The following is a 25,179-nucleotide window of genomic DNA, read 5'->3' on the forward strand; positions in this document are numbered from 1 at the left end:
ATTCTAGAATGCATGTTGTTGGTGATTGGTTTTGACGTTGAGCTGAGTGATGTTTTCTCTACACTGGACTTCCCTTTAAACAACCCTACTAGGTGGAAGTCAACACATAGTACATAATCTACTTTAGATCATTAAGTGTAGAAAAGAAAGGAGGAGTGATATGGTCATCCTTTTTATTCGTCTATTTGTAAATAAATGTGTGGGTTCCAGGCCTGGCACTACAGTGAACTGATCGGCGTTCCTTTTGCTGCCATGTGCAGACATCAAAGCCATTTTTCTTCGAGAGAAAGAGTCAAATTATAAAATCTGCAAAAGTCTTTGAAAACATTGTTCATCAGGTTATAATTCTTTCTTTGTGTTTCCTCTGGTTTCCGCTGGACCTCTCACTTTCACTGTAATGGCAGGCTAGGACCCTGCAACAGAAACAAATAGTTAACCAGAAAACCCTTCGCCGTAGCCAAGCAGCAAGCCTTTGTGTATGAAGAGGGAGTTGAAAACCGCATGCAGCTGCTGTCGGCTTACCACACAACTGGATATGCCCAACATTGAACGCCTCATAAATCTAACTGCTAGGAAGCAGTAAACGTATAAATAGCCCTGTAGTTGGTAAAGTTAAAGCTTTAGTTAAAAGGAAATAGGAGCAAATGAACAAAGCTTATGGTTATGAAGGGCAGTTAGGTATTGTCATCAATTCAGTGTAATGCCGCAGTTCAAAAGAAAGGATGACAGTGAACGCATGTGTCCAAACAGAGCTGCTTGTAACTCATTTGTGTGGCCATGGAGATGAAATGCATCTCATGTATGTTAAACAAAACACACGTAATTGAATCTCATTCCCATACTTTAGTGCATATTTTCATTTAATTTGTATTTCCTCTTCCTATGATCTTTTTTTAAGAACTCTTATAAAAGCTCTGCCATAGGTATAATTGATACTTGGTACTAAAATATCAGGAGTGGCATACAGTTCTCTTTCTGTATGACATCTTGTGTATTACGAGAGAAGACAACCTGCTCTTTGGAGGCTTTGCTGCATCTAAGACATACTTAAGGGCCACTTTGGTTTGTTGAAGGCACTAGCAGCAATCAGTAGTATAACAAGGATGCTTTGGGCCCTGGCACAAGAAAGGAGAATGTCCCCTTTAAATAGTGTAAGGGTATTAAAATACAGCAATTATCAGGGCTCGATAGGGTCTTCAGGGCCCTGGGTCCCAGTGCCACTGTACCTGCTGCGCCAATGGTTACTTTGCCCCTGGCTTTAATTTATTGCCCTCTTGGCAATTAGACCCTGAGACAAATTATGAGAATGTGTTAGACCTGGCCCTTTTGACAGGTTTAACCCCAAACTTTTTGCCTTTTACCTCCTATTTTTCTGACCTTATTTTCGTTGGCTATAGGATTCTGGGCACTTGCTGATCAGTGCTAAAGTGCATATGCTCTCTGTATAAATTGTGGCAATGATTGGATATCCATGATTGGCATATTTGATTTACTGCTAAGTCTGAGTAAAGCGCACGGTGTAAGCTACCATGGAGGTGAACAGGGGTTATCTTGTGTGTGTAACTCCTTTACCCTGACTAGAGTGGTGGGTTCTACTTGGCTTAGGTGCATAAAATAGCCTATCAGAAACCCCAATTCTAACAGGATGCGAAGCGATGGAGAAAGGCAGCATGCTGGCAAAAATTGTTATTTTCACTCTCTTCTCAGTGTTAACTCACATTGCTTCACACTTCCACTCTACTTGTTATCACTTGGGATTCTAAAGGAATTAATACCAGTAGTCTGTGCCTTCTTGTTGTTCGAGCTCATCCAAGGTTTCTAAACCCGGGATTTCAAAAAATGTTTCTAGAAAGTAGTGTTTTCATCTGTATGTGCATAGGTGTTATAGTCCTATCCTTATGGAGAGGGACACACAATTCCAGAAATAAAAAAAACTGGGAAAGTGTTTCCACAAATGTATTTACATTGAATTCATAAAGAGAAAGGGACCCTATTTCATTCACACCCCAATTCAATAATATTCATATTCTAGCTGTGGTATTAGGGAATTCTTTTGTGGCAGAGGCCTGTTCAGACTAGGGGATTTATTAAGTGTTTGATAGATGCAATACTCTGTCAGAAACGTTGCAGATGTCCATCCACTGTATTACAACAAGTCTATTATAGCGGACAGCACTTGTACACGGTGTACGCAATATCGGCCATGTTTTCATGGAGTATCCAGTCTGCTAAACTCTAAATAAGGCCATATATATTTCCTCACGCAAAACTGAAATGTATCACAGTGAATATCCCTTTAAAATTGTAGCTCATCATGATAAAATGTCTATTAGTATCATGAGGGCGCAATTCGGGCCTGAGGCTGCTGCTGAAGGGAGTATTCAAGTCAAAAGCAATCAAAACAAATTGGAAATGATGAAACGGAAGTCTCCTCTTAGGTTGACTATGTATTGTAAGCAGTGCACAAGCACCAGTGTTGTCTTGTAATTACTCCAGTCTAATACTTATGGAGAAAGCACTTCCATTCGGAACCACATAAAATTCAAGCACGTGCTTGTTTGTGAGCAGCAAAGTAGCATCACATGTTCTCAAATTAGGTAAGGTAGCCACGTTGCACAGTCATAATTTCTTACTAATGCCAAAGGTATGCTTTAAATGGAATGGTCGGTCATTTCTCAGGGTTAAATTCTGGATTATGAAACCTAACAATTCTGCCCCTAGCCTTCAGCATACCATTAGATAAATATAGAAAAAGTCTAAAACCAGTACAATGGCAATTGGAAATCCTGATTACTGCTATGTCATGTTATTTGTACAGTCCACATTTGTTTCCCAGGATCTGATTGTTTGGACTTTCTTCTAGAGTTTGCAGTTACTAAAAGAAACAATGTATAGACCATCCTATGGGGTGTATTCATATGTAAAGAATCAGGCACACATCTGAAAAGAACTGGTGTTCAGACTTTTCAAAACTGATTATTTCTTCCATTGATGTGTCCCTAACATTCTATTCCTTATATTCCCTCCTTTACATTCCGCTATAATCCTTACTGGCAAAGAGACTGAGAAATAACAAATTGCTTCCACCATCAATATCGCAGTGTATTAAAAAAATTAAAAACCTTCTTGAACAAATATTTATCAGATGGCATGTGAAACATTCACAATGTGATTGTTGATGGTATTAAACACTCCATCTCCAGAAATACGATCTCATGCTATGTTATGTTAGGTTATGTTAGATCTGGAACTAAGCACAATGGCACCATGGTTCCTTGTAGCAACAAAGACACAAAAGCTTGTAAAAAAGAATGTGTTTGTCAAGTCAGCCTTGCTGTGTTGTGAAAGACTAGTAAATATCGGGTGTCCAATAGAATAGATGGGCCAAAGGAAGAGGGGTGCAGATTGAGCACCCACATTGCCAGTAGTGGCTGCAACAGGGCAGCAGTGGTGGGGCAGATGAGGGAGTTGGGGGTGGGGGGGCTAAAAAACCGAAAAAAGGGGGGAAAAACTGAAGATTAAGCTTACTATTCCGGTGGCCGCCTCTCCTGCATCCTTCTTTCCATGACACAGGAACCAGGAAGCACACAGGCTCCCAAACTAGCCAATCACGACACTGCTGGTAGCAGCGCTGTGATTGGTCTGAGCTCTGTGTTGGGCCTGTGCATGTTCTCTACCCAGACTGTGTATTACAGCCGGTGGACAACATGCACACTTGAAGAGTGCCTACTACTCCTTCCATGCTCTGTGGACAGCCCTGCCCTGCCTACAGAGCAGCTAGTAAAAAAATAAAATGAGAGTAACATGGCTTTATTATCACTTTATTTCTCTTGTGGGGCAACGCTCCTCCCTCTTAGCGGCGGAACCTCTGCTGCACATCACACACTTTCCTTCCTCTAACAAAGTGAGAATGGTATTAAACAGCCTCAATCTGAGTGCTAAGTAGTCAAATAAACCAACTACCACCAAGGGTACATTTGAGTGCTTGTACTGAACTAAGAGCTAGCGATGGGAGAACAAAGTGGAAAGACAGAGCAAGAGAAAGTTTGAAAAACCGGCACAAAGGAAGAAAGCAGGAACCTGCAACAGTGAGATGAGTGGACAGGGACTATCTGGTAGTGGATTGGATAAAGATTATGCAGCCTTGGTGTAAGGCGCGGCGTCACCGGGTGCAGGCTTCTGAGCAAACCTTTGGGCTCTGGCACTTTTTCTTTCACACATTAAGCTCTGGCCTCGTGGACTGCAATAAGAGACGACAAATGTAACAGGTGTCAAACTCTGAAGTGTGCAAACTCCGGATGATATCTGAGATATATCAGGACATGTGACCAATCAGACTGCGTGATCATTGCATGACTTCTGTATGCCACTGCTGTGGCTTGATTGGGCCGAGTTGGATGGAAACATCTTTCAGGTAATTACTGTGGTGCCCAAATTGCATTTACTGCAGCACACATAAAGGCTGCATTCTGCTGTCAGGTATTTTTAAGAGCCGACATCAACAACTCTTCAGCAGTGCGGACCCTCCCCTGCCCACTGGCGTAACGAAACTCGAGGGGGCCTCCCTGCAAGGCTTGTGGAGGGTCCCCCTCTGGGGTCCATCAGGTGCTCTGCAGCCAGAGTGCTGTGCTGAGGGGGCCCCCTAGAGCTTGGGACCCCCCCATACTGCGTGGACTGTGGGGGCCTGTGTTACGCCCCTGCCTCCCACCAGTTTCCAACTATTTGAATGAAAGTTTTCTTTTCCGTCATCAACCCTTTTGTGAGCTGCATGCACAGGCTGCATCGAACATGGAGCGCACTCATGCATTTTGGCCATTTTAACCTTAGTACAGGATTCAGGCTACTAAAGAGGGCAAGAAGAGAAATCCATAAAACATTTTTAAGGGTTTAAGTCATAAGTCTCTCGATTTGTTGTACAGTGTCCTAAAGCAGAATGCCCTATTGGCAGTGGCTTCCTCAGCGAGCTATTCGATTAAGGGACAGAGGCCTTTTGTCCCATGCATGTCCCCATTCCTCTAGGGAAGACACTGTGCATTGTAATGGAAAAAGTCAAATAAGAAGAGCCAGTTGCATGGCATTGTGGGGTGGGAGTTGTCATGGGTGTTGGACTGAGACAAGCTATGCAGCAAGAATAGTGTAATGTCTTGAGCTACTGCTGTGGGCTATTTTGGCAATCGTTTCACTTAGAAGAAAAGCGTTGCCTCTATAAAAATGACATATTGGATCTGAAAGAGTTTATGTATTTGGTAACTCATTCACAACGTCAGTGGAAATGAGAGGGAACATATATGTTATATTTGAATATTTTAATGTCAGCTCGAACAATTTGACTCTTGACAAAACCATTCAGAGAAGGTTGCTGCCTCCTGTCTAGACTATTGAAATGAAGGAATGACATCACTGTCCAACCACGTCTACTTAAACAAAATGAGTTGTTTGAAACTTTTTTAAACCCCCGCAAGCACGTCATGCCATTTCCATTTTGCATCCAGAGTACTTTTCACATAGAGAGAAAGGCAACATGTTGAAATAATTTAAGGCGTGGGCACCGCCTGATCATCGTTGGTAATCCAAAGGAAGGGGGTGGCTAGCTTGTTATTACATTTCACATATTGTTTTTCACATGATGGATACAATCAGCCATCTTCTCACATATGGTTTGACAAAAAAAGACTTGTCGTGCTGGCAGGCAAACTGGTATTTAAGAACACAATCTTCTCAGCCACTGCAGCAGCCTTGCAAAGCTTGCCCACAGTGTTCTCACATGCTTGGGGTTGGCATAAATAGAATTTATAGCAAGCCATTTACTTCCAACTACACAAAACGCATCCCTGCTCCCCTGGTCTAAGTATCCCAGTTTACATTATGCCCTTTACTGCGCCTGTTTGATGGAGTGATCAGTAAAAATTTAATGACACAATAAAATAATAAAAATGCCATTAATTTGCCACGCGCCTCAGCTGTAGTGGCTGTAAAGTTTCATTAATAAACAGAATTTTTTCTTACAACAAAAAGCATTGTTTCATGGTAGCATATAAATAACAGACATAAATTCAAGAGCAATTTTACTGTTAGCAGGCACATTATCATAGGATAGGCACAGTAAGTGCGTAAAACATAGTATATAAAATGTTATGAAAATATATTGAGCCCATCAAATATTCAGTATGCACCTAAGTGCAGGGAAGAATCCATTATTGTGGGCTCCTGGCTTCTTCGCTTTTCTTCCCCAACACCACAATTCTAAATTTGTTCCAGTCACCCTAAATTTGTAGAATGGTTCTTTAGAAATAAAATGTGTCGCCTGCTTATTTTGGTGCAGTTGGCTCTCTCTTGAGTTGTTTTTTTTTTGCCCTCTTCACCCAAGTAGTCGGGCACAGCTCTTCCAACCTGAACGCAGGAGGTTTCCTAATTTCATACAGAATAATGGTATCTAATGCCCTGGTGCTGAGACGTTTTGCTCGGTGATTTGGTAACTGAGGAGAAAGGATGAAGCAGTCTATCCGTCATCGCGGGGGCAGCTCCGTCATCGACGGCGGTATGCGCGTATGATTGATGCCTCAGTCTTGCAGCACCACCTTTAACATGCATCGGCTTTTGCTAATGAGGGGGTTTATCATTTACATATCGTTATTTAATATGCAACAGTCAGCACATGAATCATCATTCCAAAGCACTCCTGGAATCAGCCATCCTGGAGCACAGGAGAACGCCCATGTCTGCGAGACCACTTTCTTGATACGCTTTCTGTCAATGACAGATCAATACGGGTGTTAGTGAAATTGTAAGATGTAAAGGCAGAAAATTGATTTTTATTGAGACTTGTTTTTTTCTAAGCTTTTTCTGGTTTGAAAGAGTTTTCTATTCCCTGCATTTTCTTGACAATATATCTAAAAATATTCTAAGAGACATAATAATCTGAACTTGTTCACCTTTAAAGTACTTAAAAACTACAAACCCCACAGTGCTTTGAGAAGAGTTTTATATGTTTGGGGCTATTCCCTCTGAGTTCCACTCCTTGACTCCTTTTGTTGGATGACACCTTCTTGAGAAGACAGGAATGGTTCACTGGAACAGTGGCATAGCTGGGACGGGGGGAGGGGGAAGGGATGGGGCAATCTGTCCCGGGCAACACCTTTTTTTGGGGCGGTGGCACTTCACGTGCAGTTAGCAATTTCGGTAAGTAGTTTCTTTTCTATTTATTTTATTTTGCCTCGTCATCTGTCATCCCCCCCCACCCGCTTTTTCCTGCACTGGCCGTCACTGGGCGGCAAGCTCAGGGACTGCCCCGGGCCGTAAAAGCTCTAGCTACGCCACTGCACTGTCTTTGTTAAGGATACAGCAATGTAATATAAAAGGTGGTTCAATTCTTAGTGTTACACCAGACCTGCTGCACCAAAGTGGTTATGATCATTGCATTAACCCGTTCCGTGCTCATGACGGAACCACTCCGTCATGAGCCACGGGTGCCGTGTGCTCATGACGGAGTGGTTCCGTCATGCTGCAGCCGTTGGCGGCCGCTCCGCCCACGCGGCGCTAATTCCCTGCCTGTGCAGGCAATTAGCGCCGTGGGCGGAGTCATGACGGAACCACTCCGTCATGAGCACAGCTAAACCGTGACTCATGACGGAGTGGTTCCGTCATGAGCATGGCGCCACCGCAGTGCCCCCAAACCCCCCCCCCCCCCAGCGCCGCGGCGGAATTCCCGCCGCGGCGAAGGGGTTAATAAAGAGAGCTGAGCATTTTCATGCCCATCTCCAGCTAATACACCCCCTACTGGTTCATCGTATTTTTAATTTTTATAAAGAAATAAAAAGACACATGATAAGGGCTTACATAGTTATACGGTTTAACAGACCCTGAATATACATGTTTGCTTCATGTTAAGACATGATTGAACGCTCTATGACATTCAGCTCAGAGGTTAAGCTAAATGGAGTAAAGCCAACTTTCCTGTTTTGTTCTTGTAAAGTTGGGATTTTGGTAGCAAAATACAAATTTACCAGAATTGTGAGGGTCTTGAAACAGGCTCCATGTTCCGCTGCTACTATTACAAAATTGGAGTTAATCAGACCATAGCTGCCAGGACATATGTGAGATTCAATCACATATTTTATTATTTTGTTGTAATTTATGTTCGTGTTAAGACACAATCACATACAGTAACTGTTGTATACATATGAATAGTACTGTAAGGGTTGCGTGACCTTCACGAGCGGTTCTTTCATGCTCGTGGAGATCACGCGGTCTGTGTTGGTTCAAGTATGATGGTTGGGAGTGTGAACGTTGGAGTCGTTGGTGGGGCATTAATGTTATGAGCCTTGAAGAGTGATGACATGGAATAAACATCGCTCCTACTACATTCAAGCTGTCCTGTCTTACTTGTGCATTTAAGTGGATAACAGGATACATCTTTACAGTAACCATTATTACGAACATTCATTACTGAACATATCTCAAGAATCACTATTGGTGAGTAGATCAGCATTAGTGATGACACTTCTTCTCCTGTCATTGATTCACTCTCTTGTTTTACGATCTTGAGCTGGGACAAAGTCTGTCCTGGAATGCACAATGCCCTCTAGTTCACCGGTTCTAGTCTCTTGACTTCCTTTGACCACTGATCTCACTTACTTTTGAAGAGACTTTTTGGATTATTTCTTTGTTTTATGAGTAATATCTGTCTGAAAGGTGTTTGGTCAGTTTTCTGAGAAGGAGTGTAGCTCAGTGTTCTGGTCAAAGGACAAACTAGGTATACAAACACTGTTTACATATGTATAAGAGCATGGGTCTCAGTATCAACAGGTGTGTTGGAGAAATCAGTCAGGGACATATGCATGTTTGAGCTATGCATTCCCCTGAGCATTTCGTTCAGAGTGTCTTCGAATTCCTCCCGGGCTTTATACATTCCTTCTATCAGACAGTCCCAGTGCGTTTGAGCCCGGACACCTCCTGCTTCATTCATGGTATGTTTGTGTGGGCGTGTGAGGTTAATGAACCTCATTAGCTTTAGGTGGCTTTCTGGTTCTCTCAGCAGGAAAGGATTCCAGGGCATCTAGGGGTTCAGTGGGGCAAGTGTCCTGCTAAAAATGGTTCGCACACTTTGAATAATTATGGAACTGGGTTTCATGGTTGGGCCTGAGCCAGCATGTCCCTAAAGAAAAAATGGGGCACAGGAAATCCCAGCGCTTTTTCTTTTACACTCTTTGCTTCCATTTAGGAAACATATCTGCAGCTTGTTAATGCTTCAGGGGTACGCAAGAGAAACGGATTGACTCCATGTCTCCAAGAAATACATATGAAGACCAACTGGTTTGCTTTACCTTGTGGGGTTTTCTACTATGCTCATCAGCGCTTAAAGTTATAAAGGGTGGTGTGAGTCACAGGGGCTAGGGAAATCAGTGATTTACCAAGGCGTCCTTAGCATCCAGAGTTCTGGAGCTGCTATGTGTCAGAATCTGCCGCCTTGCATGGAGAGGAACGTTACCTACAGCTTTATCACTTGAGAAAAGTACTGTGGGGCCTTTGATGGTGTTATTGTTCAATCTGCCTGGCCACTCTTTGTGGATTTCCAGATTGTAAGTCCCACCACTGGCTAAATTACTCAGCCATGAGTTCTGCCCTTTCAGTACCCTCGTGCCTCCATCTCTACCTTTCTCCTCATACCAAAATATTTTCCACTCTAGGAGGTCAGGGAGACGGTGCGATGTTAGCTCACAACTCACGTGCTGATGCCTCCAATGCACCAGCCTGCATGTCTGGGTCCTCAGCAGTACTCTCTACCAAAGTCATGCCATCATGACAGAGTGCAGTTTCTTGAAGACACAGACACATCCTATGGCATTCAGTGGTCGTGTCAACTCTGCCTCACTGTTAGGAATGGGGTTTCTGGTTGGTTAGGGTATGCACCAAAGCCGGGCAGAACCCACCACTCTAGTCAGGACAAGTAAGTTACACACCAAAGATAACCTGTGCTCACCCGCTTGGTAGCTTGGCACAGAGCAGTCAGACTTATCCCCAGAGGCAATATGCAAAGCATTTGCGCAACACACTCACACCAGTAACACAATAAATACACCACAAAAGAGACTCCACACAGGATTTTATAAAAATATAGATTTTATATTGTACATCAAACATAGACATGAAATACTGCGCAAATTATGCAAATACTGCAGTAGTTCTCATTATACTGACCAAACAAGCATCAGAACGATATAAATTGTGTAGGTGACCTATATGTAGTAAAATGGATGTTTAAGGCTCGGCAAGTAGATGTGAATTCCAAGTCAATTCGGCAGTAAACAGCGCACACAGGCCTTGCAGTGGCAGGCCTGAGACAGGTTTGAAGGGCTACTTCTTTGGGTGGCACAAGCAGTGCTGCATACCCACTAGTAGCATTTAATTTACAGGCCCTGGGTATATGGAATACCACTGCACAAAGGACTTCTATATTAATCAAATATGCCAAACGACTGTAAACCAATCATACCATATTTTGAGGCGAGAGCACATGCACTTTAGCACTGATTAGCAGTGGGAAACTACCCAGAGTCATAACGACAACAAAAAGAAGGCCAGAAAAATAGGTGGAAGGAGGCAAAAAACTTTGGGGTTAACCCTGCAGAAAGGGCTAGGTCCACCACTCACCCTGCTCACACCTTCAGAATGTGCACAACCGGTACCAGCACTTCCACTTCAATGTAATGATATTTTCACTTGGCTCCAAATCCTACTTAAACCTCTTAGACACATACACTCATCAACTAGAGGAAATGCACTTTCGCAATACAATCACGAAAAAAGACAAACATGGTGTCCGTGTATTATACCCATAAAAATAAGCTTGTCTTTCTTTTATGTTGTTCTCCTACAGAGTGAGCGAAGCCTTCCATTTAGATAGAACATATAACCTGACCATAGAAGATAGTTTGATGAGTGCGTGTACTTTCACAGTTGGAGAAAAAAATGCAACCTCTTGCACACTCTTCATATCGAATGAATGCGCCCCCAAACTCGTCTCTCTTATATGAAGATGTTTTTTGCGCCGCTGCATTTTTAGTAATTATTCTATTTCTTCGTCATAAGTAAAGATTTTTTCTGCTTGGTCAGACCTATTTCATTATAAAGGGGGTTATTATAAATTATCTTGTGGGGCCACAGAAGCCTGGTCTTGTGATATGCCTGAAGTTATGGTCTAAATATGGACAGGATCTTGAAATATGAACTCATCTTTGCAAAGGATAATTGCTGACGCACTTGGAATGTTCTGGAAAGAGAACTCAGGTTGCTGCCGTGTTTTATCGAGCGGCCTAAAACAACTCCACAACGGTCTGGCGTTCTCTCATCCCAGTCATGTGAATGTATCTCTTTTATTTCCCATCCTCGTCAGATATTGAAATTCGTTAAAGAACTCTTCTTATAGAATATTTCCTGCCGAATCAAAGAGAATGGTTGACCAGGGAGACACCTCTGGCATCCTTATGCGGAGCGGATTCTGTTGGTTCTTGTGGAGAAAGGAGTGTTTCCTCTGTGTAGAATCAGAACAAGGTTTTTCTCTGAGGCCTTTAACATTTCCACATATACATTGTTCTTCAACATAAGGTTATATGATGAAAATACATTAGAAGACAAATCTTTAAATCCGTGCACATGCTTGAACGCAGCCGAGAACTTTGGACATTTTTTTGGGCTGACCCTGCTTTTTTTTCACTTCACACCACGTAGACAAACTTAAACCAGGCCATAAAACAAGGTCTTGAACCCGAGGAAAGCGTGAGCTATTCATGCCTACCCCCAACAAAGGCAGACCCATTCCCATTGCATACAATACGGAGGGACTTTGCATAACCGTACCTGAGACACAATGGTGTGGCCTTGTAGTAATAATGTCGCCAATCATCCTCACGGTTTTGCTCTGGTGAGTGCATTACTGTCATCGCTGCATTATTAGACGAGTGATAATGAGACTGGAAAAAATGAAAACACAATGACACGTATTTGGAGCTGAACATGTAGTTCAGTGGATATAAATGTTTTTGCCTTGAATGGGCTGGACAAACTATTGAAGGTAGAATTAACTGTGAATCGCAACAGTTAAGGCAATTCATATACCCAAACATTCTTCGTGCCATTTTTTGACAATTATGATTTGCATTTAATTACTTAATCATTATTTATCATGCTATTATAGCGTTGCAAATTCCAAGTAATCAGATTACCAAATTTGTTAAATTAGCACACATTAAGACCCTCTTCACGATGTGGTTACAGAATCGGGACCGACCGACCGGCCTCCAGCCTCCGGTCTGCGCTCCTGTAACGCCCTGAACGTCTCAGGATCGTTTAACAGACACGATAATGAGAACGCAACCACTTGTGAAGGTTTAGTTATTTTAATGAAGGCAAAAATAATACAAGGAATAAACAAAGGTTATAGTCACTGGAATCCTCCAGGCTAAGTACGTTACCAGCCCACAGCACGGATGGTCCTAACCGTCCTCTGCATATACGCCGATCCCGGCGTATGCCAACAGAGGGCAGAAATGAAATGGCCGACAATGCCAATCGGTAGGCTGTGAGGGGCACGAAGAGTGTTGGGGAGAATCGAGGAGTCAGGGAAACACCCAGCCGGGGTCTCTACCTGAAGGGAGCAGCCGCTCAACCTCTTCCTCAGACTGCACCGGGACGCGGAGTCACCTCCTGGTGATGCGTCACCGATACCCCAATCACAAGCAAAGAAGACTGAACCGAGAGCAGCCGCTCGATCAATCCTGTGGACTTCTGAGTCTGTAACGCGGCAAACACCTCCTGGTGTGCGTTACAGCTGGCAGTCCCTGTATCTCTGGTCGGGCTGGGAGTTACGACTCCAACCAGCAAAAGCGCCACTGCGCTTTGACTCAGCCGAGTCAAAAAGCGAAGCTCAATGGTTATCCGGTAGAGCTTCCGGGTCCTTCACAGGTGACGATGGGGCAAGACACGGCCCAGGGAGTAACGACTCGACCTACCTCCGTTCTTGCCTTACTGGAGCACCACTCCGGAACACTGCTTCTTCACTAAGCAGGTACGTCGGTGTAAACACAATATCCGACAGCGTTGTACCTCCCGGTTCCTCCCTTTATAGGGCGCGTTTTCCTTGAGTTATGTAACAGCTCTCCTGTTTACATAAGGGCGTGTTTTCCTTGAGTTATGTAACAGCTCTCCTGTTTACATAAGGGTGTGTTTTCCTTGAGTTATGTAACAGCTCTCCTGTTTACATAAGGGCGTGTTTTCCTTGAGTTATGTAACAGCTCTCCTGTTTACATAAGGGCGTGTTTTCCGTGAGTTATGTAACAGCTCTCCTGTTTACATAACCTCTCAACCGCTAAGCATCCTGGGAGATGTAGTCCGTTTTCGCTGGTTACCGTTTTCCTCCCCTCGCATGACAGGAATTCTTGACAGTACATCCTCCCTCTCAGCGGCTCCCCACGGGTCCAGCGCTGGCAGGAAAACGCCGATGGAACAAGGAGACCAAGCGCGGAGCATGAACCCCTTCAGCCGGTTCCCATGACTGCTCCTCCGGGCCATAGCCTTTCCACTCAACCAGGTACCACAGCTTCCCCCTGCGCCATTTGGACGCCCGTATGCCCGACACTTCATACTCCACCTCCGACTCCACGCATACCGGCCTAGGTGTCCCAGACGGCTTGGAGGGTGCTGGTTTGAGCAATGATACATGAAAGACAGGGTGTATCCGCAATGACTGGGGCAAGCACACCTTCACGTTCACGGGACCCATACACTTGGTAATTCGATAGGGGCCCATGTACTTGGGATGGAACACACTGTTCTTTCGAAACCTCATGTTTCTTGTGGATATCCAGACGTAGTCTCCAGTGCGGTACAGTGGCCCGGGCCTTCTCTTCCTGTCTGCCGCAGCCTTGTATCTTCTCTTGGCCTCTATTAGGACAGCCCTTGAGCGCATCAACGTGTCTTTTATGTGTGCCACCCTGTCCGCTGTGGCGGGAATCCTGTCCTCTCTGAACGGATGTAGAAATGGCAAGAACCTGGGATGTTGGCCATAGTTGCTATAGAACGGAGATGACTGTGTGGAGCTGTGAGTGGCGTTGTTATAGGCTATCTCTGCAACCCATAGCAAGTCGACCCATTCTTCCCTGCCCTGGTCCACAAAACATCGCAGATACTGTTTGAGCGTTTGGTTCAGGCGCTCGGTTTGGCCGTCCGTTTGAGGGTGGTAGCTGGTGGACAGGGCGGTCTTAACATGCAGCGCAGTGCACCAAGTCTTCCAGAATTGCGCAGTAAACTGCGACCCCCGGTCCGACACGATCACCCCAGGTAATCCATGCAGTCGTACCACATTCTTTAGGAGTAGTGACGCCAATTCCCCGGCCGTAGGGACTCTCTTGCAGGGGATGAAGTGCCCCATTTTCGTCAAGTAATCCACCACCACCAGTATTGCCGTCATCCCCTGGTCTACCGGTAGGCCCACCACGAAGTCCAGTGATATGCTATCCCATGGTCTATCCGGGGTCGGAAGTGGATGTAAGAGCCCTTGGGTTCGGCCATGGTCGGCCTTCATGGTAGCACACGTAGGACACTCCTGTCCCCACCTCCTGACATCCACTCTCATGGTTGGCCACCAGAAATGCCGTCCCATGCTAGCCACCGTTTTTTCAAAGCCCAAATGACCTGCGCATGGAGAGTCATGGCACCAGATGAATGCTTGTTTCCTTAGCCTAGGCGTGGGTATCAATAGGCACCTGCCCTTCAGGGGTATCCCGTCCTTCAGCTGCCATTCTCTGTGACTGAGGAGCCACCTCCGCCATGCGAATGACCTGATCCCTCTCTTTATTCCCCTCAGGAAAGTATCTGGTTGGATAACCCCCAATACCATCCTCGGGGAAATGATGGAATGCTCGGTCGCAGGCAATGGTTCCTTAACTGCAGATTGACGGGACAGGGCGTCCGCCTTCCGGTTTTCCGTCCCCGGCCGATATGTGATGCGGAAGTTGAACCCCGCAAAGAAGATCATCCACCGCAGCTGTCTGGGAGAAAGGTGTCTTGTGGCCGTCATGAACTGTAGGTTCCGATGGTCCGTGTACACCGATACCACATGTCTTGCCCCCATCAACCAATGCCTCCATTCGGTGAAGGCGTCCTTGATTGCGAGAAGCTCCTTCTCCGCAATATGGTAGTTGCGTTCGGCGTCGTTGAGTTTGCGGGACATGTACGCAACGGGATGAAGCACCCCTGTGTCGTGGTTGCGTTGGGACAAGATAGCCCCCAGCGCCACATCCGATGCGTCCGCTTCCACCACGTAGGGGAGATCCGGATCGGGGTGAGCCAACACCGGCGCCTTACCAAAGGCGCTTTTCAGGGCCTCAAAGGCTTTGTTCGCTTCAGGGGACCAGACAAACTCCTTGGACTTCCTCAGTAGCTGTGTGATTGGGGCCACCAATCCTGAAAATCCATCTATAAACCGCCTGTAAAAGTTGGCGAAGCCAATGAAACTTTGGACGTCCTTCACGCTTTGGGGCACCGGCCATTCTTTCACCGCCTTTATCTTTCGTTCTGCCATCTCCTGTCCCTCTGGACTCAGCATCACTCCGAGGAATTCCACGGATGTGACGTGGAAGTCACACTTGCTGAGTTTACAAAACAGCATGTTTTCCCTCAGCTTTTGGAGCACAGCTTTGACGTGGTGTACGTGCTCCTCCACACTGGACGAATAGATGAGGATGTCGTCGATATATACGACCACGTAGATATCCAACTCCTCTCTGAATACCTCATTCAAAAAGTACTGAAAGGCTGCCGGGGCGTTGCACAGACCGAACGGCATGATGAGGTACTCAAAAAGGCCGAACCTGGTCTTAAAGGCGGTCTTCCACTCGTCTCCGTCCCTCATGCGCACCAGATGGTATGCCCCTTTCAAATCCAACTTGGTGTAGATACAAGCTTTCTTGACCTGTTCCAGAAGTACACTGATGAGAGGCAAGGGGTACCGATTCTTTACGGTTATCGCATTCAATGCCCTAAAGTCCACACAGGCTCTCAGCTCCCCATTAGCCTTCGGGATGAAGAAGAGTGGCGAGGCGGCCGGAGACTTGGACGGGCGGATGAATCCTAGCTTGAGGAGTTTATCCAGGTACCCCCGGAGATGCACGTTTTCAGGCTCCGTCAGGGCATACAGCCTGCCGCTGGGAACGCTGGCCCCTGGCACCAGGTCGATCTGGCAGCCAAACTGTCTATGTGGTGGTAGCACTTCCGCCTTCACCTCATCAAATACATCCTCAAAACTGTGATAAGCCTGGGGGAGAGCCACATCTTTTTCTGCCGCTGTAGCCACCGTCTGACTCCCGCTCTCATCTGCGTCAAGGGATTCCGTTCTTATTCCACAATGCAGGATGCAATACGGTGACGTCAGTTCGATGCGATGTGTTGGCCAATCCACAGAGGGGTTGTGTTTCTGTAGCCACGGCAATCCCAATATGACGCCATATTGGGGCGCTCGGATGATGTTAAAATCGATTTGTTCCAAATGGTTCCTCCCACATCTCATCGGAAGGACCCCCGTGTGCTGCCCGATGGGCCCCGTCACCAATCGCCTTCCGTCTACAGCATAGACGTCTTCGGGTACAGCTTTGGGAAGAAGCACTAGCCCTAGCCTGCATGCCTCGTTGTGGTCCATAAACATGCCAGTGGCCCCTGAATCCACCATGGCCACAACGGGTATCCACTGGTCATGCACTCCCACGTGCACCGTGAGAAACAGGTGTCGTTGTCCCTTAGTGACCGAGTTGGAAAGTGAAGGGATGGATGAGTGACTCCGAGATGCCCCTTCTTTGGTCTGGGAGTCCTCTAGTTTTCCGCCGGTACGTCCACCACGGCTGTTACCGACCGGTTGGCCCGATAACGTGACGTCTTCGGTTTGGCAGGGCATTCACGTACGTAGTGGCCTTTTTTGCCACAATATAGGCACAATCCTTGTTTACGGCGTGACTCTTTCTCCGTGGCTGTGAGGCTCGCTCGTATTGCGCCGATGTCCATGGGTTCTCCCTTGGATGCGGTGGAAGTTTCAGGACTTCCCACTGTCACATAGGATGGAAGGGATTTTCCTTTTCTCCCATGATCCCCCTTTCTTTCACTTAGCCTATGTTCCAGCCGTAATACCAGGTTGATAAGGCCCTCACATGTCTTGGGTTGTGGGTCATTATGAGCCACGGCGTCCTTGAGCTCATCGCACAGCCCGTGATGGAAGAGCGCCGTCTGTTTAGCAACAGGCCACTTGGTTTCCGCAACCAGCCTTCGGAACGCGTTGAGATACTGCACCAGGTCGTTGGATCCCTGTCTCAACTCAAGCATTTCACGGTCCGCCGTGTACGAGTCAGCCCTTCTGTCGAAGACTTTCAGGAATTCCTCGCGAAAAGCACCCCAATCACATAAGATGGGGTCGTCCCTGCTCACCAGAGGTACGGCCCATTGTGCCGCGTTTCCAGCCAAATAGGATATAAGGAAAGCCACACGAGCCTGACTCGTGGGGAACGCCCTTGGTTTGCACGATAAATGTAGCGCCACTTGTGTGAGGAATACCTGCACTGTGTTAGGATCCCCACTGTACCTCTCTGGTGTTGCCAAGGGGACGGCTACCGGCATTTCCACTACTACCGCAGGGGTCTGGTTCGTGAGGGAGGTGCTGGGCGTGAGCGGGTCCAATTGGATAGCATCCAGTCTAGCTTTTACATCGGCTGTTTCTTGCCTGGAGGCAGCCAATTCAATTTGCACGGTCGCTAAAGCAGCCAGCACATCATCAAGTGTTGCCATGTCTGTTATCGACCGGGAGACCGTTAGTGTTATTAAGGTCGGATATTTTGTAACGCCCTGAACGTCTCAGGATCGTTTAACAGACACGATAATGAGAACGCAACCACTTGTGAAGGTTTAGTTATTTTAATGAAGGCAAAAATAATACAAGGAATAAACAAAGGTTATAGTCACTGGAATCCTCCAGGCTAAGTACGTTACCAGCCCACAGCACGGATGGTCCTAACCGTCCTCTGCATATACGCCGATCCCGGCGTATGCCAACAGAGGGCAGAAATGAAATGGCCGACAATGCCAATCGGTAGGCTGTGAGGGGCACGAAGAGTGTTGGGGAGAATCGAGGAGTCAGGGAAACACCCAGCCGGGGTCTCTACCTGAAGGGAGCAGCCGCTCAACCTCTTCCTCAGACTGCACCGGGACGCGGAGTCACCTCCTGGTGATGCGTCACCGATACCCCAATCACAAGCAAAGAAGACTGAACCGAGAGCAGCCGCTCGATCGATCCTGTGGACTTCTGAGTCTGTAACGCGGCAAACACCTCCTGGTGTGCGTTACAGCTGGCAGTCCCTGTATCTCTGGTCGGGCTGGGAGTTACGACTCCAACCAGCAAAAGCGCCACTGCGCTTTGACTCAGCCGAGTCAAAAAGCGAAGCTCAATGGTTATCCGGTAGAGCTTCCGGGTCCTTCACAGGTGACGATGGGGCAAGACACGGCCCAGGGAGTAACGACTCGACCTACCTCCGTTCTTGCCTTACTGGAGCACCACTCCGGAACACTGCTTCTTCACTAAGCAGGTACGTCGGTGTAAACACAATATCCGACAGCGTTGTACCTCCCGGTTCCTCCCTTTATAGGGCGTGTTTTCCTTGAGTTATGTAACAGCTCTCCTGTTTACATAAGGGCGTGTTTTCCTTGAGTTATGTAACAGCTCTCCTGTTTACATAAGGGTGTGTTTTCCTTGAGTTATGTAACAGCTCTCCTGTTTACATAAGGGCGTGTTTTCCTTGAGTTATGTAACAGCTCTCCTGTTTACATAAGGGCGTGTTTTCCGTGAGTTATGTAACAGCTCTCCTGTTTACATAACCTCTCAACCGCTAAGCATCCTGGGAGATGTAGTCCGTTTTCGCTGGTTACCGTTTTCCTCCCCTCGCATGACAGGAATTCTTGACAGCTCCCAACCACATTATTGGGATTCGACCATACATGGTGCGGTCGCACACTCCCATTTCTCTATGGGAGCTTGGCTTCAGCCATAAACCATAGAGAAATGGGTGTTTTTGTTAATCTCTGCACCATGTGGCAGGCACCGTCAGGGATTAATAGGGGCCCCAGGCCTCTAACCGGAGGCTGCTGTGACAAGGGGGAGGGCCCCCAAAGTTGCTTTCCGACAGGCTTTTCATGTTGGAAAATCTGGCATGAAAAGCCTGTTGGAAACCGACATCATAATCCCCACTGCGTAAACGCTGTACATAGGGGATTATGAGAATCCTCCGACTGCCCGATGGGCTCCTTGAGCCTGTCAGAAGCCAGTCGGTCCGACCAGCCAGCTTCAAATCCGGCAGCCTTCACCATAATAAGGCGGTCGGATTTGAAACCAACGATGTAAGTCAGAAAGTTTCCGACCTGCGGCCGGAGGCTTTCTGACTTACATCGTAATAGGGCCCTTAGTGTCTTGCGTTACTGCTAGAGTTAACATATTCTCAAAAGCAAACACCAGGACAGGTTGCAAACATTGACATGGAACTAATAACTGCTCACTACCTGCAACTACTGACATAACCAAAAAATGATGGTGGCACAATCTATATATATGGAATATAGGCTTAATATAAGGATGTCAAATGTTTCTGGGGCTGACTACGTTCTTTCAGTTGAGCACATATTTTGTTGCTATGATTATCTCCTGGCTGCATCCTTGGCTACATCCTTGGCAAAGCAGCACCAAATGGAAATGTCCAAGAATAAAACTGAAATGTCTAGCTCATAGAAAATGTGAGTGCTACTTAATTGGTGTGAACGACAAGAAAGTTGCTTGTAAGTTAAGAGGGAAAAGAATATCAGTGATTGTGTCTGGGTGGAGAAGGTGATTGGGGGATAGATGTGCATAGCTCATAAGTGGATACCCACTGTGCCAACACTTTCAGATATGTCTTGTGTTTTTGTGCATTACGCTCTTTACATGCTGGGATTCCTAACCACATACATGTAACAGTAAAAGCCAAATGGCAAGTAGCAGAGTTCGCGGTGCTATTGCTAAAACTCCAGAGTTGTCTTGATGGCTTGGGCCACTTGTGAGATACGCATCTAAACCTGCAATGAGAGTGATTTAAACCAAGAAAGGAGCCTGAGCTACTTTTGACTGATTCTACTTTTAAACCTTTCCTTGTTACTTTTTAGTTAAGTTAAATTAAAATAATAGTGGGTATATAGAGCCAAGTAAACGAAATACAAGAGAGGCCTGGCAGTTGCAAGCCTCTTCATTAGATACTTTCATGAGCAGACCATACTAGACACAGGCCCAGACCGAGCAATGTTATCAACTGTAAATATTTAATAAGCATTTACCAAACAAGTTTTCCAGACTGGGATTACTATTCCTTTTATCAAAAGACATTAGGATGTCCGAATAGATATGTGAACATTTGAGTCATCTGGCCACCGTAGGTAGCGTTGCATCACGTCATCGAACATAAAGACACCAGAAGAGGGTTAAGAGTAACAATGTGGCAAAGAATGCAAGAAAATGTGCTCTAGTATTGTTATTACAAGTTATTCCACCAGTTCTCCATCCAGAGGTAAACTGTGATTGTGTTATAACTTCGGGGATTTCCTGTTTATCATACTTTCAGACTTAAACAAGGACCCATGTCTAGCAGTGCAACCTAAATGATCTGTTCTTATTGGTTTTTAGGTCTCGCGCCTAGCGTTGCAAAGCGGAGCACTGCTCGCGCAGCGCGAGACTTCATGTAGGAGCTTATGAAAGCTGACCACACGCGCGTGCGTGTGGTCAGCTTTCGTTACAAGGCTTTTGGGCTTTGCGTGCATCTTTCTGAGAAAGACAGCACGCAATTGGGCAAAGGCAGGTGCATGTCCCACCTTTGCTCCGCCCATGGCCTATTGGTGTCGGTTACCCACACAGGCCACATCTGTTTTCAATTATCGTGCCCAGACACGGGCGCGATAATTGAAAACAGATCGCTCGCTGTGGCGCACGCGCGTGCACCACTCGTTTCTAAAAGTGTTTGATGTCTCATTCCCCTAAGCCCATTAGAGGCCCAGGCTTGCATCCTACACTCCTTTGCATAGCCCCGTGCAGGGCTGATGTGTGCTTGTTTCTCAGGTCTGCTTTTAGTTCCCAGCCCAGCTCCGATTCTACCCAGGTTTCCTCAACCTGAAAAGGGCAGTTTTAAGAAAGGGAATTTGTTGCGCCTGACGGCTATGGCTCCTGCATCCGCTAAAGCATGGCTGAATTCTGGGATGGTAACAGAAGAGGTCTGCATCTACTGTTCCCACTCCGAGCCCCGAATGCAGTCGTGCTTTAGTTGGTGCAGTACTCGTAGTGCCCAGGTGTGACGTCCACATGTACTTATACAGCCATGCACGTATTCTCTACACAAATAGGGCATAGGATTATAGCATGCGTGCTGCTCACCAGTGTTGAGAAAACAGTTCGTAGTCAGCATCTCCAACAGTCGTCAATAGTTGTTCTAGAATGCGGCTCTATTTCAAGCTGGCCGCTTGGGGTTTGAGTTATGACGTAGTTCAGTGGATGGCCCCTTTAAGTCATCCACAACAGGATGGCTAACTACATGTCAAGAACCAACCACATATGTAAAGCCTGCGCACCCCTTCTTCTGACAGCACAAACTTCACAAAGGCACCTTTGTATCTTCTGGTGTTTGCTCGGTTCTATTGTAGTTGAATACTGCATTTCCAGCATCCCGCGTAAGAGGGCCGCATTTAATAGCTCAGGGTAATATATGTGCTACCTACACTTCTGTTCTGCCTGCACACCTCACGTGTTTACATCAGACCGCAGCAGCAACACTCCATGGACAGATGCCGCATCTAGATCACACATTGCAGTCTCTTTACTGTGACAACGCACCGAGCTCCACTGCGTTCTCATTAGGTGTGCGCTGTATAAATTCCACACTCGTACAACCACTGTACGGAATGGAAGGCAAATTCTCCCCCTCACCCCCTCCAAAAAAATAAATAATAATCACGCCCCTGTGTTCGTTCAACCGTGTCTCAACAAAAGCGCGTGGGCTAGCTTTCCGAACCACCGCCGATGGGGACGGTCTGATCTACAGTGAGTTTCCAGCGCCATCGAGGGAGCCCAGGGCTTGAATGCTTCAGCTGCAGATCACAGTGCTTCAGGTGCAGGTTATCACATGTGGCAGTTAAAGTAAGGGTGATCGAAGGGTTAATGCTCTTGCTTATGTGTTGTGTTGGATGCAGGTCGCAGGCTCTCAAACAACGGTCGGTGGCAGGGGATTGTGTGCAACCCCCAGATGACGTATTTGGAAAGATCTCGTTTCAGTCCTCCAAGGTCTGATCAAAACAAGTCAGTGCTGATATGGTTATAGATAATGAGAGATTGTATTTTAAAATTCGGAGGTAGTGTTTGGGTATTTATTACGAGCGCTCCCTGCCCGCCAACCCATTGTCTACAGACAAAAAAGCGCTGTAAAAGCAATCAGGTTGAGCTTGTGCATAGTGATTTCTTAGATTCATGAAGACACAGCACAAGTACTGCATGTCAACAGAAGCAACAAGCATTTACAATGCAATATGTCTCGCAATGACATTATTTTGAGCTATTGACATTGTAAATGGCAATGTCTTTAAAAAAATTAAAAGGCATTGTTATTTACAATACCAAAATCAACACCTATTGCATTGCATAGCGCGGTGTCCGTGAAGACAGCGCCACACTTATTTAAGTAAAAAAAGGCATTGCCATTTACAATGCCAATAGCTCAAACTCGCGTAAATGCGAGACCTATTGCATTGCAAATGCTTGTTATATTGGTTTTTAATATAGTGGTTTTTGATATAGTGCATCGCCACCCTGCCATACGGTGTCTGAGCTCTAAACATAGTACATATATATAGATTTACTACAGGTGTGCAAGAGGGGATAAACGTAGTGTTTAAGCAACATGCATAGTAGGATGGTTGTGTGTGTGTGTGTGTGTATACATACATACACACTTACTAAGTAAGTGAAGTAAAGTTGCAAGACCAAAGTGCACATGAAAAGATAAGACCATGCAAGTTAGGATCCGGGGTTATTTTAACATTTCAAAACAAAGGTATACATGACATAATAGAAACAAAAAAGGGGTCGCAGAGATTACATCTGTAAGTTAATAAATCTAATTTTGATCAAAAAAGACATTTAATTGGTGGTCCTTTATTTCGAACAACACATTTTGATTAAAATGAAGGAATGCCTACCTAACTTGCTTGGATTGATGTTAAGATTGGTTGCACTGCCACCATGTATTGTAGATAAAGAGTACCTGTTGCATGCTAGATACTAAGCTATGAGACTCATGATCTGGCAGCAATCAATTCTATAGGCCACGACTATCTGAGACACAGCCGTTTTATTTTTACTCTCGAAACTCAGCGCGGCATTAAAGCATAAATGATATGGTCTGAGGTACGGGTCTATAATCAGCAAGTATAGCTGGAGTAGGGCAAGCTGAGATCTGCCAGGATAGTGGAAGGCGACTGCTTTCACTGCCCAGGATCACTCTTTACTCAAGTAAAAGCAAGCTGCCTCTTTCTGTGAAATCCTTAAACTGTTACTCAGGTAATCTGAATGGTGTAAAACGTTTTAATGCTCTAGGTGCATAGATCCATTGATGCCTCTGATGGATGCTCGGTCCCCATTACAAGTGACGGTCTCTTCTGCTATGTAGCAAAGCGATGCTAGAAGAATTGGAGGTCATGCTTCGTTATAAGCCATGGCGGTTGGGTCTTTTTTTTTGTAAGTTTTATATAGCGTGTACTCGACCTTAAGGTATCACAGTGCTGCTTTACATGCGCACCAGTTGCGTTACAGAAGGACACATTCATTTTTTGTTAGGCACAGGAAGATTGAGTGATTTGCCCAGAATCACAGGATGTTGAGTGCCCCTGCCAAGACCCACAACTAGTTCCCCAGCTTTGCGGTCTACCGCTCTAGCCGTTAGTCCACATCCTCTCCTGAGCATCATATAATATAATTAATTGCAGTAAACATGAGTTTAGATTACACTAAGGACAAGGATAACACTTAAGGCTTGGAAATGATAAAATCCTCACCCACAGACAAGGCTGTGTTAGGAAGTAGTGGAATAATGTCATATTTCAAAGATACAACACCTATTTGATAGCAGGAGTCATACTATGGTTTCATATAGGGTCACAAAAACATGTAGTCTCTCATTGGACACAATAGCTTGGCACAGTAAATTATTATATTACAATAATGGATATGGCCAAAGTCTAGTAGTAGTGTGTAATAGATTATAAATACAGAGTAGCACAAGTTAGGAGATTACCTATCTCGCAGGGGCGTAACACAGGCCCCTGCATTCCCCGCAGTGTGGGGGGGCCCCGAGCTGCAGGGCGCCCCTTAGCACTGTACTCACGCTGGAGAGCTCTGGATTAAATCCGGAGTGGGGGCCCCTCTGTGTACCTTGCAGGGGGGCCCCTTCAACTTTCGTTACGCCATTGATGTCTCGGTCCCCCAGTAAGTAAAGGTTGATGAGATAGCCTTTCGTGGGAGTACAGAACAAAACTCACTGCATGTTAATGAGAGACCCAGATATAACACCTAATCTCAAGGATAAATTGATAATTTTCTCCTGTATTTCTATGCAATTTTAATTGTTCTTACAGCTTTGTCACTGCATCCTGTTCGCTTTTTAAACGCTGCTGAAGGTGATCATCATAGACCTCAGATAGTCTTCTTTCTTCCTATTGGCTGTTGGCGTAAGACTACCAACAACCGCTGAAACATGTTCCAGGACTTCAGTGCTCAAGAAAATTTGCTCACAGGGATGCATCTGAAAAGCTAGCATTAAATAAAACTATAATAGTAAACAAAAGTTCATGTAGCAAGAGTGGTTGTAAGTGTATGCTAAGTATGGTTCCAAGTTTCTGAAAAATTCCTCAGAAAAAAGTCAATGCGTAATGGTTCCTTCTGATGTCTAACATGCACAGTACAGAACTAGGTCATTGAACAATAGATGGAACAGCAATCAGCACTCTGCTGCTGCATTATGCATTAAGTATAACATGCAGAATCTGTTCGCAGAGTGGAATGCTGCTGCTTCTTGTCTGTACATCCAAATT

General features: G+C 45.8%; 1 protein-coding gene across 14 annotated transcripts in view; it reads left to right on the forward strand.

Annotated features, from left to right (window-relative positions):
• SOX6 (SRY-box transcription factor 6) overlaps nt 1–25,179 on the forward strand; it is a 783,111-nt gene that overhangs the window by 701,942 nt on the left and 55,990 nt on the right. The gene's annotated exons all lie outside the window — the stretch shown is intronic.

Source organism: Triturus cristatus, chromosome 3_2 (genome assembly GCF_964204655.1).
Source record: "Triturus cristatus chromosome 3_2, aTriCri1.1, whole genome shotgun sequence".
Taxonomy (NCBI): Eukaryota; Metazoa; Chordata; class Amphibia; order Caudata; family Salamandridae; genus Triturus; species Triturus cristatus.